This window comes from Corella eumyota, chromosome 7 (genome assembly GCF_963082875.1).
Source record: "Corella eumyota chromosome 7, kaCorEumy4.1, whole genome shotgun sequence".
Taxonomy (NCBI): Eukaryota; Metazoa; Chordata; class Ascidiacea; order Phlebobranchia; family Corellidae; genus Corella; species Corella eumyota.
In genome coordinates, this window is record NC_137496.1 from 6,990,993 (window position 1) to 7,003,764 (window position 12,772).

A 12,772-nucleotide genomic window follows, 5' to 3' on the forward strand; every position below is an offset into this window, starting at 1 on the left:
TCGACGAAAAACCAAAGCATGTGGTATTGGTGCGATTCGAAACTTAAATCTATCAGTCAAAACCTGTCACATAAACCTCCTACATAACAGCTTTTGATTTAGAATAAAAGACTTCACTGGGAAATCTTCAGAAATTGCCTCGGCCAACGGTTTTTCACGTCGTCAGGGCGGGGTATTGGGAATAGTTTTCAACTAGCAATAATTGCACCTCGGATAAACCTCATCGGTTACGATATCGCCTCTGCGCAAAGCTATCAAAAAATGGCAAGATAACCTTTCCTATTCAAATAAAATGCTTCCATTTGTGGTGCGCAAAAATTTTTAATCAAGGAATACACATTAAAATTTTAATTAACAAATTTGTTTGACCATTAAACATAATTATTAAGCATAGAAAACTAATTTCATTTTTGTTTAATAAAAGCACCAAAATAATAAATTGTGTAACAACTATTTATCCGATACCTAACGTCGTCAAGTAAAATTTTATCTTGCTTTTTCTTATAAGTTTTTATCAAAATGCTGAAAATTTTTTTTTTAAATTTAACCACAACATAATCAAGATAAGCACAACTTTTTTGACATACATTTAAAAAAATTCACAGTTTTCCAGTATCAATAAATTTATTATTCAATTTTTTTTTACTTAATAATTTTGAAAGTTAATTTTCAGCGGTTTTGGTTATTTAAATAAAAAAAGATTATAAACCCAATAAAATTTTATCACATAAACTATGTAATTTTTAAAAATGGGAATAAATCAATTCAAAAATAACAAAGGTTTGTGTGGTAATTCAATCCGGAACCTTTCGTACCCGAGGTAAGTTTAATATACTTACCCTTATTATAGACCAACAAGTTTTTGTCGGTCGAGATTTTTTAGGTCCGTTGAATCGACACTTATAAATCTAAATTATAATAGCCTTGGTTTTTTCTATGATATTTTTTTATTTAATTTATTAAAAAATGGTTTTATTTAAACGTGTTAGAGCTCGCTGCGATTACTCGACGAAAAACCAAAGCATGTGGTATTGGTGCGCTTCGAAACTTAAATCTATCAGTCAAAACCTGTCACATAAACTTCCTACATAACAGCTTTTGATTTAGAATAAAAGACTTCACTGGGAAATCTTCAGAAATTGCCTCGGCCAACGGTTTTTCACGTCGTCAGGGCGGGGTATTGGGAATAGTTTTCAACTAGCAATAATCGCACCTCGGATAAACCTCATCGGTTACGATATCGCCTCTGCGCAAAGCTATCAAAAAATGGCAAGATAACCTTTCCTATTCAAATAAAATGCTTCCATTTGTGGTGCGCAAAAATTTTTAATCAAGGAATACACATTAAAATTTTAATTAACAAATTTGTTTGACCATTAAACATAATTATTAAGCATAGAAAACTAATTTCATTTTTGTTTAATAAAAGCACCAAAATAATAAATTGTATAACAACTATTTATCCAATACCTAACGTCGTCAAGTAAAATTTTATCTTGCTTTTTCTTATAAGTTTTTATCAAAATGCTGAAAATTTTATTTTAAATTTAACCACAACATAATCAAGATAAGCACAACTTTTTTGACATACATTTAAAAAAATTCACAGTTTTCCAGTATCAATAAATTTATTATTCAATTTGTTTCTACTTAATAATTTTGAAAGTTAATTTTCAGCGGTTTTGGTTATTTAAATAAAAAAAGATTATAAACCCAATAAAATTTTATCACATAAACTATGTAATTTTTAAAAATGGGAATAAATCAATTCAAAAATAACAAAGGTTTGTGTGGTAATCCAATCCGGAACCTTTCGTACCCGAGGTAAGTTTAATATACTTACCCTTATTATAGACCAACAAGTTTTTGTCGGTCGAGATTTTTTAGGTCCGTTGAATCGACACTTATAAATCTAAATCATAAAAGCCTTGGTTTTTTCTATGATATTTTTTTATTTAATTTATTAAAAAATGGTTTTATTTAAACGTGTTAGAGCTCGCTGCGATTACTCGACGAAAAACCAAAGCATGTGGTATTGGTGCGATTCGAAACTTAAATCTATCAGTCAAAACCTGTCACATAAACCTCCTACATAACAGCTTTTGATTTAGAATAAAAGACTTCACTGGGAAATCTTCAGAAATTGCCTCGGCCAACGGTTTTTCACGTCGTCAGGGCGGGGTATTGGGAATAGTTTTCAACTAGCAATAATCGCACCTCGGATAAACCTCATCGGTTACGATATCGCCTCTGCGCAAAGCTATCAAAAAATGGCAAGATAACCTTTCCTATTCAAATAAAATGCTTCCATTTGTGGTGCGCAAAAATTTTTAATCAAGGAATACACATTAAAATTTTAATTAACAAATTTGTTTGACCATTAAACATAATTATTAAGCATAGAAAACTAATTTCATTTTTGTTTAATAAAAGCAACAAAATAATAAATTGTATAACAACTATTTATCCGATACCTAACGTCGTCAAGTAAAATTTTATCTTGCTTTTTCTTATAAGTTTTTATCAAAATGCTGAAAATTTTTTTTTTAAATTTAACCACAACATAATCAAGATAAGCACAACTTTTTTGACATACATTTAAAAAAATTCACAGTTTTCCAGTATCAATAAATTTATTATTCAATTTTTTTTTACTTAATAATTTTGAAAGTTAATTTTCAGCGGTTTTGGTTAATTAAATAAAAAAAGATTATAAACCCAATAAAATTTTATCACATAAACTATGTAATTTTTAAAAATGGGAATAAATCAATTCAAAAATAACAAAGGTTTGTGTGGTTTTTCAATCCGGAACCTTTCGTACCCGAGGTAAGTTTAATATACTTACCCTTATTATAGACCAACAAGTTTTTGTCGGTCGAGATTTTTTAGGTCCGTTGAATCGACACTTATAAATCTAAATCATAAAAGCCTTGGTTTTTTCTATGATATTTTTTTATTTAATTTATTAAAAAATGGTTTTATTTAAACGTGTTAGAGCTCGCTGCGATTACTCGACGAAAAACCAAAGCATGTGGTATTGGTGCGATTCGAAACTTAAATCTATCAGTCAAAACCTGTCACATAAACCTCCTACATAACAGCTTTTGATTTAGAATAAAAGACTTCACTGGGAAATCTTCAGAAATTGCCTCGGCCAACGGTTTTTCACGTCGTCAGGGCGGGGTATTGGGAATAGTTTTCAACTAGCAATAATCGCACCTCGGATAAACCTCATCGGTTACGATATCGCCTCTGCGCAAAGCTATCAAAAAATGGCAAGATAACCTTTCCTATTCAAATAAAATGCTTCCATTTGTGGTGCGCAAAAATTTTTAATCAAGGAATACACATTAAAATTTTAATTAACAAATCTGTTTGACCATTAAACATAATTATTAAGCATAGAAAACTAATTTCATTTTTGTTTAATAAAAGCACCAAAATAATAAATTGTACAACAACTATTTATCCGATACCTAACGTCGTCAAGTAAAATTTTATCTTGCTTTTTCTTATAAGTTTTTATCAAAATGCTGAAAATTTTTTTTTTAAATTTAACCACAACATAATCAAGATAAGCACAACTTTTTTGACATACATTTAAAAAAATTCACAGTTTTCCAGTATCAATAAATTTATTATTCAATTTTTTTTTACTTAATAATTTTGAAAGTTAATTTTCAGCGGTTTTGGTTATTTAAATAAAAAAAGATTATAAACCCAATAAAATTTTATCACATAAACTATGTAATTTTTAAAAATGGGAATAAATCAATTCAAAAATAACAAAGGTTTGTGTGGTTTTTCAATCCGGAACCTTTCGTACCCGAGGTAAGTTTAATATACTTACCCTTATTATAGACCAACAAGTTTTTGTCGGTCGAGATTTTTTAGGTCCGTTGAATCGACACTTATAAATCTAAATCATAAAAGCCTTGGTTTTTTCTATGATATTTTTTTATTTAATTTATTAAAAAATGGTTTTATTTAAACGTGTTAGAGCTCGCTGCGATTACTCGACGAAAAACCAAAGCATGTGGTATTGGTGCGATTCGAAACTTAAATCTATCAGTCAAAACCTGTCACATAAACCTCCTACATAACAGCTTTTGATTTAGAATAAAAGACTTCACTGGGAAATCTTCAGAAATTGCCTCGGCCAACGGTTTTTCACGTCGTCAGCGCGGGGTATTGGGAATAGTTTTCAACTAGCAATAATCGCACCTCGGATAAACCTCATCGGTTACGATATCGCCTCTGCGCAAAGCTATCAAAAAAATGGCAAGATAACCTTTCCTATTCAAATAAAATGCTTCCATTTGTGGTGCGCAAAAATTTTTAATCAAGGAATACACATTAAAATTTTAATTAACAAATTTGTTTGACCATTAAACATAATTATTAAGCATAGAAAACTAATTTCATTTTTGTTTAATAAAAGCACCAAAATAATAAATGAATAACAACTATTTATCCAATACCTAACGTCGTCAAGTAAAATTTTATCTTGCTTTTTTTTATAAGTTTTTATCAAAATGCTGAAAATTTTTTTTTTAAATTTAACCACAACATAATCAAGATAAGCACAACTTTTTTGACATACATTTAAAAAAATTCACAGTTTTCCAGTATCAATAAATTTATTATTCAATTTGTTTCTACTTAATAATTTTGAAAGTTAATTTTCAGCGGTTTTGGTTATTTAAATAAAAAAAGATTATAAACCCAATAAAATTTTATCACATAAACTATGTAATTTTTAAAAATGGGAATAAATCAATTCAAAAATAACAAAGGTTTGTGTGGTAATCCAATCCGGAACCTTTCGTACCCGAGGTAAGTTTAATATACTTACCCTTATTATAGACCAACAAGTTTTTGTCGGTCGAGATTTTTTAGGTCCGTTGAATCGACACTTATAAATCTAAATCATAAAAGCCTTGGTTTTTTCTATGATATTTTTTTATTTAATTTATTAAAAAATGGTTTTATTTAAACGTGTTAGAGCTCGCTGCGATTACTCGACGAAAAACCAAAGCATGTGGTATTGGTGCGCTTCGAAACTTAAATCTAACAGTCAAAACCTGTCACATAAACCTCCTACATAACAGCTTTTGATTTAGAATAAAAGACTTCACTGGGAAATCTTCAGAAATTGCCTCGGCCAACGGTTTTTCACGTCGTCAGGGCGGGGTATTGGGAATAGTTTTCAACTAGCAATAATCGCACCTCGGATAAACCTCATCGGTTACGATATCGCCTCTGCGCAAAGCTATCAAAAAAATGGCAAGATAACCTTTCCTATTCAAATAAAATGCTTCCATTTGTGGTGCGCAAAAATTTTTAATCAAGGAATACACATTAAAATTTTAATTAACAAATTTGTTTGACCATTAAACATAATTATTAAGCATAGAAAACTAATTTCATTTTTGTTTAATAAAAGCACCAAAATAATAAATTGTATAACAACTATTTATCCGATACCTAATGTCGTCAAGTAAAATTTTATCTTGCTTTTTCTTATAAGTTTTTATCAAAATGCTGAAAATTTTTTTTTTAAATTTAACCACAACATAATCAAGATAAGCACAACTTTTTTGACATACATTTAAAAAAATTTACAGTTTTCCAGTATCAATAAATTTATTATTCAATTTGTTTTTACTTAATAATTTTGAAAGTTAATTTTCAGCGGTTTTGGTTATTTAAATAAAAAAAAATTATAAACCCAATAAAATTTTATCACATAAACTATGTAATTTTTAAAAATGGGAATAAATCAATTCAAAAATAACAAAGGTTTGTGTGGTAATTCAATCCGGAACCTTTCGTACCCGAGGTAAGTTTAATATACTTACCCTTATTATAGACCAACAAGTTTTTGTCGGTCGAGATTTTTTAGGTCCGTTGAATCGACACTTATAAATCTAAATCATAAAAGCCTTGGTTTTTTCTATGATATTTTTTTATTTAATTTATTAAAAAATGGTTTTATTTAAACGTGTTAGAGCTTGCTGCGATTACTCGACGAAAAACCAAAGCATGTGGTATTGGTGCGCTTCGAAATTTAAATCTATCAGTCAAAACCTGTCACATAAACCTCCTACATAACAGCTTTTGATTTAGAATAAAAGACTTCACTGGGAAATCTTCAGAAATTGCCTCGGCCAACGGTTTTTCACGTCGTCAGGGCGGGGTATTGGGAATAGTTTTCAACTAGCAATAATCGCACCTCGGATAAACCTCATCGGTTACGATATCGCCTCTGCGCAAAGCTATCAAAAAAAATGGCAAGATAACCTTTCCTATTCAAATAAAATGCTTCCATTTGTGGTGCGCAAAAATTTTTAATCAAGGAATACACATTAAAATTTTAATTAACAAATTTGTTTGACCATTAAACATAATTATTAAGCATAGAAAACTAATTTCATTTTTGTTTAATAAAAGCACCAAAATAATAAATTGTATAACAACTATTTATCCGATACCTAACGTCGTCAAGTAAAATTTTATCTTGCTTTTTCTTATAAGTTTTTATCAAAATGCTGAAAATTTTTTTTTTAAATTTAACCACAACATAATCAAGATAAGCACAACTTTTTTGACATACATTTAAAAAAATTCACAGTTTTCCAGTATCAATAAATTTATTATTCAATTTGTTTTTATTTAATAATTTTGAAAGTTAATTTTCAGCGGTTTTGGTTATTTAAATAAAAAAAGATTATAAACCCAATAAAATTTTATCACATAAACTATGTAATTTTTAAAAATGGGAATAAATCAATTCAAAAATAACAAAGGTTTGTGTGGTAATCCAATCCGGAACCTTTCGTACCCGAGGTAAGTTTAATATACTTACCCTTATTATAGACCAACAAGTTTTTGTCGGTCGAGATTTTTTAGGTCCGTTGAATCGACACTTATAAATCTAAATCATAAAAGCCTTGGTTTTTTCTATGATATTTTTTTATTTAATTTATTAAAAAATGGTTTTATTTAAACGTGTTAGAGCTCGCTGCGATTACTCGACGAAAAACCAAAGCATGTGGTATTGGTGCGCTTCGAAACTTAAATCTAACAGTCAAAACCTGTCACATAAACCTCCTACATAACAGCTTTTGATTTAGAATAAAAGACTTCACTGGGAAATCTTCAGAAATTGCCTCGGCCAACGGTTTTTCACGTCGTCAGGGCGGGGTATTGGGAATAGTTTTCAACTAGCAATAATCGCACCTCGGATAAACCTCATCGGTTACGATATCGCCTCTGCGAAAAGCTATCAAAAAAATGGCAAGATAACCTTTCCTATTCAAATAAAATGCTTCCATTTGTGGTGCGCAAAAATTTTTAATCAAGGAATACACATTAAAATTTTAATTAACAAATTTGTTTGACCATTAAACATAATTATTAAGCATAGAAAACTAATTTCATTTTTGTTTAATAAAAGCACCAAAATAATAAATTGTATAACAACTATTTATCCGATACCTAACGTCGTCAAGTAAAATTTTATCTTGCTTTTTCTTATAAGTTTTTATCAAAATGCTGAAAATTTTTTTTTTAAATTTAACCACAACATAATCAAGATAAGCACAACTTTTTTGACATACATTTAAAAAAATTTACAGTTTTCCAGTATCAATAAATTTATTATTCAATTTGTTTTTACTTAATAATTTTGAAAGTTAATTTTCAGCGGTTTTGGTTATTTAAATAAAAAAAAATTATAAACCCAATAAAATTTTATCACATAAACTATGTAATTTTTAAAAATGGGAATAAATCAATTCAAAAATAACAAAGGTTTGTGTGGTAATTCAATCCGGAACCTTTCGTACCCGAGGTAAGTTTAATATACTTACCCTTATTATAGACCAACAAGTTTTTGTCGGTCGAGATTTTTTAGGTCCGTTGAATCGACACTTATAAATCTAAATCATAAAAGCCTTGGTTTTTTCTATGATATTTTTTTATTTAATTTATTAAAAAATGGTTTTATTTAAACGTGTTAGAGCTTGCTGCGATTACTCGACGAAAAACCAAAGCATGTGGTATTGGTGCGCTTCGAAATTTAAATCTATCAGTCAAAACCTGTCACATAAACCTCCTACATAACAGCTTTTGATTTAGAATAAAAGACTTCACTGGGAAATCTTCAGAAATTGCCTCGGCCAACGGTTTTTCACGTCGTCAGGGCGGGGTATTGGGAATAGTTTTCAACTAGCAATAATCGCACCTCGGATAAACCTCATCGGTTACGATATCGCCTCTGCGCAAAGCTATCAAAAAAATGGCAAGATAACCTTTCCTATTCAAATAAAATGCTTCCATTTGTGGTGCGCAAAAATTTTTAATCAAGGAATACACATTAAAATTTTAATTAACAAATTTGTTTGACCATTAAACATAATTATTAAGCATAGAAAACTAATTTCATTTTGTTTAATAAAAGCACCAAAATAATAAATTGTATAACAACTATTTATCCGATACCTAACGTCGTCAAGTAAAATTTTATCTTGCTTTTTCTTATAAGTTTTTATCAAAATGCTGAAAATTTTTTTTTTAAATTTAACCACAACATAATCAAGATAAGCACAACTTTTTTGACATACATTTAAAAAAATTCACAGTTTTCCAGTATCAATAAATTTATTATTCAATTTTTTTTTACTTAATAATTTTGAAAGTTAATTTTCAGTGGTTTTGGTTATTTAAATAAAAAAAGATTATAAACCCAATAAAATTTTATCACATAAACTATGTAATTTTTAAAAATGGGAATAAATCACTTCAAAAATAACAAAGGTTTTTGTGGTAATCCAATCCAGAACCTTTCAGACCCGAGGTAAGTTTAATATACTTACCCTTATTATAGACCAACAAGTTTTTGTCAGTCGAGATTTTTTAATTCCGTTAAATCGACACTTATAAATCTAAATCGTAAAGGCCTTGGTTTTTTCTATGATATTTTTTATTTAATTTATTAAAAAATGATTTTATTTGAACGTGTTAGAGAGCTCGCCGCAATTACTCGACAAAAAACCAAAGCATGTGGTATTGGTGCGTTTCGAACCTTAAATCTATTAATCAAAACCTGTTACATAAACCTCTAATATAAAAGGTTTTGATTAAAGAATAAATAACTTTACAAGGAAATCTTCAGAAATTGCCTCGGCCAACGGTTTTTCACGTCGTCAGGGCGGGGCATTGGGAATAGTTTTCAACTAGCAATAATCGCACCTCGGATAAACCTGATCAGTTACAATATCGCCTTTGCGCAAAGCTATCAAAAAAATGGCAAGATAACCTTTCCTATTCAAATAAAATGCTTCCATTTGTGGTGCGCAAAAATTTTTAATCAAGGAATACACATTAAAATTTTAATTAACAAATTTGTTTGACCATTAAACATAATTATTAAGCATAGAAAACTAATTTCATTTTTGTTTAATAAAAGCACCAAAATAATAAATTGTATAACAACTATTTATCCGATACCTAACGTCGTCAAGTAAAATTTTATCTTGCTTTTTCTTATAAGTTTTTATCAAAATGCTGAAAATTTTTTTTTTAAATTTAACCACAACATAATCAAGATAAGCACAACTTTTTTGACATACATTTAAAAAAATTCACAGTTTTCCAGTATCAATAAATTTATTATTCAATTTGTTTTTATTTAATAATTTTGAAAGTTAATTTTCAGCGGTTTTGGTTATTTAAATAAAAAAAGATTAGAAACCCAATAAAATTTTATCACATAAACTATGTAATTTTTAAAAATGGGAATAAATCAATTCAAAATTAACAAAGGTTTGTGTGGTAATTCAATCCGGAACCTTTCGTACCCGAGGTAAGTTTAATATACTTACCCTTATTATAGACCAACAAGTTTTGTCGGTCGAGATTTTTTAGGTCCGTTGAATCGACACTTATAAATCTAAATCATAAAAGCCTTGGTTTTTTCTATGATATTTTTTTATTTAATTTATTAAAAAATGGTTTTATTTAAACGTGTTAGAGCTCGCTGCGATTACTCGACGAAAAACCAAAGCATGTGGTATTGGTGCGATTCGAAACTTAAATCTATCAGTCAAAACCTGTCACATAAACCTCCTACATAACAGCTTTTGATTTAGAATAAAAGACTTCACTGGGAAATCTTCAGAAATTGCTTCGGCCAACGGTTTTTCACGTCCTCAGGGCGGAGTATTGGGAATAGTTTTCAACTAGCAATAATTGCACCTCGGATAAACCTCATCGGTTACGATATCGCCTCTGCGCAAAGCTATCAAAAATGGCAAGATAACCTTTTCTATTCAAATAAAATGCTTCCATTTGTGGTGCGCAAAAATTTTTAATCAAGGAATACACATTAAAATTTTAATTAACAAATTTGTTTGACCATTAAACATAATTATTAAGCATAGAAAACTAATTTCATTTTGTTTAATAAAAGCACCAAAATAATAAATTGTATAACAACTATTTATCCGATACCTAACGTCGTCAAGTAAAATTTTATCTTGCTTTTTCTTATAAGTTTTTATCAAAATGCTGAAAATTTTTTTTTTAAATTTAACCACAACATAATCAAGATAAGCACAACTTTTTTGACATACATTTAAAAAAATTCACAGTTTTGCAGTATCAATAAATTTATTATTCAATTTTTTTTTACTTAATAATTTTGAAAGTTAATTTTCAGTGGTTTTGGTTATTTAAATAAAAAAAGATTATAAACCCAATAAAATTTTATCACATAAACTATGTAATTTTTAAAAATGGGAATAAATCACTTCAAAAATAACAAAGGTTTGTGTGGTAATCCAATCCAGAACCTTTCAGACCCGAGGTAAGTTTAATATACTTACCCTTATTATAGACCAACAAGTTTTTGTCAGTCGAGATTTTTTAATTCCGTTAAATCGACACTTATAAATCTAAATCGTAAAGGCCTTGGTTTTTTCTATGATATTTTTTATTTAATTTATTAAAAAATGATTTTATTTGAACGTGTTAGAGAGCTCGCCGCAATTACTCGACAAAAAACCAAAGCATGTGGTATTGGTGCGTTTCGAACCTTAAATCTATTAATCAAAACCTGTTACATAAACCTCTAATATAAAAGGTTTTGATTAAAGAATAAATAACTTTACAAGGAAATCTTCAGAAATTGCCTCGGCCAACGGTTTTTCACGTCGTCAGGGCGGGGCATTGGGAATAGTTTTCAACTAGCAATAATCGCACCTCGGATAAACCTGATCAGTTACAATATCGCCTTTGCGCAAAGCTATCAAAAAAATGGCAAGATAACCTTTCCTATTCAAATAAAATGCTTCCATTTGTGGTGCGCAAAAATTTTTAATCAAGGAATACACATTAAAATTTTAATTAACAAATTTGTTTGACCATTAAACATAATTATTAAGCATAGAAAACTAATTTCATTTTTGTTTAATAAAAGCACCAAAATAATAAATTGTATAACAACTATTTATCCGATACCTAACGTCGTCAAGTAAAATTTTATCTTGCTTTTTCTTATAAGTTTTTATCAAAATGCTGAAAATTTTTTTTTTAAATTTAACCACAACATAATCAAGATAAGCACAACTTTTTTGACATACATTTAAAAAAATTCACAGTTTTCCAGTATCAATAAATTTATTATTCAATTTGTTTTTATTTAATAATTTTGAAAGTTAATTTTCAGCGGTTTTGGATATTTAAATAAAAAAAGATTATAAACCCAATAAAATTTTATCACATAAACTATGTAATTTTTAAAAATGGGAATAAATCAATTCAAAATTAACAAAGGTTTGTGTGGTAATTCAATCCAGAACCTTTCGTACCCGAGGTAAGTTTAATATACTTACCCTTATTATAGACCAACAAGTTTTTGTCGGTCGAGATTTTTTAGGTCCGTTGAATCGACACTTATAAATCTAAATCATAAAAGCCTTGGTTTTTTCTATGATATTTTTTTATTTAATTTATTAAAAAATGGTTTTATTTAAACGTGTTAGAGCTCGCTGCGATTACTCGACGAAAAACCAAAGCATGTGGTATTGGTGCGATTCGAAACTTAAATCTATCAGTCAAAACCTGTCACATAAACCTCCTACATAACAGCTTTTGATTTAGAATAAAAGACTTCACTGGGAAATCTTCAGAAATTGCTTTGGCCAACGGTTTTTCACGTCGTCAGGGCGGGGTATTGGGAATAGTTTTCAACTAGCAATAATCGCACCTCGAATAAACCTCATCGGTTACGATATCGCCTCTGCGCAAAGCTATCAAAAAATGGCAAGATAACCTTTCCTATTCAAATAAAATGCTTCCATTTGTGGTGCGCAAAAATTTTTAATCAAGGAATACACATTAAAATTTTAATTAACAAATTTGTTTGACCATTAAACATAATTATTAAGCATAGAAAACTAATTTCATTTTGTTTAATAAAAGCACCAAAATAATAAATTGTATAACAACTATTTATCCGATACCTAACGTCGTCAAGTAAAATTTTATCTTGCTTTTTCTTATAAGTTTTTATCAAAATGCTGAAAATTTTTTTTTTAAATTTAACCACAACATAATCAAGATAAGCACAACTTTTTTGACATACATTTAAAAAAATTCACAGTTTTCCAGTATCAATAAATTTATTATTCAATTTTTTTTTACTTAATAATTTTGAAAGTTAATTTTCAGCGGTTTTGGTTATTTAAATAAAAAAAGATTATAA

General features: G+C 28.6%; 13 non-coding genes across 13 annotated transcripts; all 13 read right to left on the reverse strand.

Annotated features, from left to right (window-relative positions):
• Nucleotides 1-112: 112 nt before the first annotated feature.
• Nucleotides 113-253, reverse strand: LOC145761806 (U4 spliceosomal RNA). The gene has a single exon (XR_014287467.1). It is a non-coding gene; the product is annotated as a U4 spliceosomal RNA (small nuclear RNA).
• An 864-nt stretch (nucleotides 254-1,117) lies between these two features.
• On the reverse strand, nucleotides 1,118-1,258 carry LOC145761661 (U4 spliceosomal RNA). Its single transcript, XR_014287331.1, has one exon. It is a non-coding gene; the product is annotated as a U4 spliceosomal RNA (small nuclear RNA).
• An 863-nt stretch (nucleotides 1,259-2,121) lies between these two features.
• LOC145761662 (U4 spliceosomal RNA) lies at nucleotides 2,122-2,262 on the reverse strand. The gene has a single exon (XR_014287332.1). It is a non-coding gene; the product is annotated as a U4 spliceosomal RNA (small nuclear RNA).
• An 864-nt stretch (nucleotides 2,263-3,126) lies between these two features.
• LOC145761663 (U4 spliceosomal RNA) lies at nucleotides 3,127-3,267 on the reverse strand. Its single transcript, XR_014287333.1, has one exon. It is a non-coding gene; the product is annotated as a U4 spliceosomal RNA (small nuclear RNA).
• An 864-nt stretch (nucleotides 3,268-4,131) lies between these two features.
• On the reverse strand, nucleotides 4,132-4,272 carry LOC145761817 (U4 spliceosomal RNA). Its single transcript, XR_014287477.1, has one exon. It is a non-coding gene; the product is annotated as a U4 spliceosomal RNA (small nuclear RNA).
• Nucleotides 4,273-5,136: 864 nt separating this feature from the next.
• On the reverse strand, nucleotides 5,137-5,277 carry LOC145761664 (U4 spliceosomal RNA). The gene has a single exon (XR_014287334.1). It is a non-coding gene; the product is annotated as a U4 spliceosomal RNA (small nuclear RNA).
• Nucleotides 5,278-6,142: 865 nt separating this feature from the next.
• LOC145761665 (U4 spliceosomal RNA) lies at nucleotides 6,143-6,283 on the reverse strand. Its single transcript, XR_014287335.1, has one exon. It is a non-coding gene; the product is annotated as a U4 spliceosomal RNA (small nuclear RNA).
• An 866-nt stretch (nucleotides 6,284-7,149) lies between these two features.
• Nucleotides 7,150-7,290, reverse strand: LOC145761787 (U4 spliceosomal RNA). The gene has a single exon (XR_014287449.1). It is a non-coding gene; the product is annotated as a U4 spliceosomal RNA (small nuclear RNA).
• Nucleotides 7,291-8,155: 865 nt separating this feature from the next.
• LOC145761666 (U4 spliceosomal RNA) lies at nucleotides 8,156-8,296 on the reverse strand. The gene has a single exon (XR_014287336.1). It is a non-coding gene; the product is annotated as a U4 spliceosomal RNA (small nuclear RNA).
• An 866-nt stretch (nucleotides 8,297-9,162) lies between these two features.
• Nucleotides 9,163-9,303, reverse strand: LOC145761899 (U4 spliceosomal RNA). Its single transcript, XR_014287554.1, has one exon. It is a non-coding gene; the product is annotated as a U4 spliceosomal RNA (small nuclear RNA).
• An 864-nt stretch (nucleotides 9,304-10,167) lies between these two features.
• On the reverse strand, nucleotides 10,168-10,308 carry LOC145761935 (U4 spliceosomal RNA). The gene has a single exon (XR_014287588.1). It is a non-coding gene; the product is annotated as a U4 spliceosomal RNA (small nuclear RNA).
• An 864-nt stretch (nucleotides 10,309-11,172) lies between these two features.
• LOC145761901 (U4 spliceosomal RNA) lies at nucleotides 11,173-11,313 on the reverse strand. Its single transcript, XR_014287555.1, has one exon. It is a non-coding gene; the product is annotated as a U4 spliceosomal RNA (small nuclear RNA).
• An 865-nt stretch (nucleotides 11,314-12,178) lies between these two features.
• On the reverse strand, nucleotides 12,179-12,319 carry LOC145761905 (U4 spliceosomal RNA). The gene has a single exon (XR_014287559.1). It is a non-coding gene; the product is annotated as a U4 spliceosomal RNA (small nuclear RNA).
• Nucleotides 12,320-12,772: the final 453 nt, after the last annotated feature.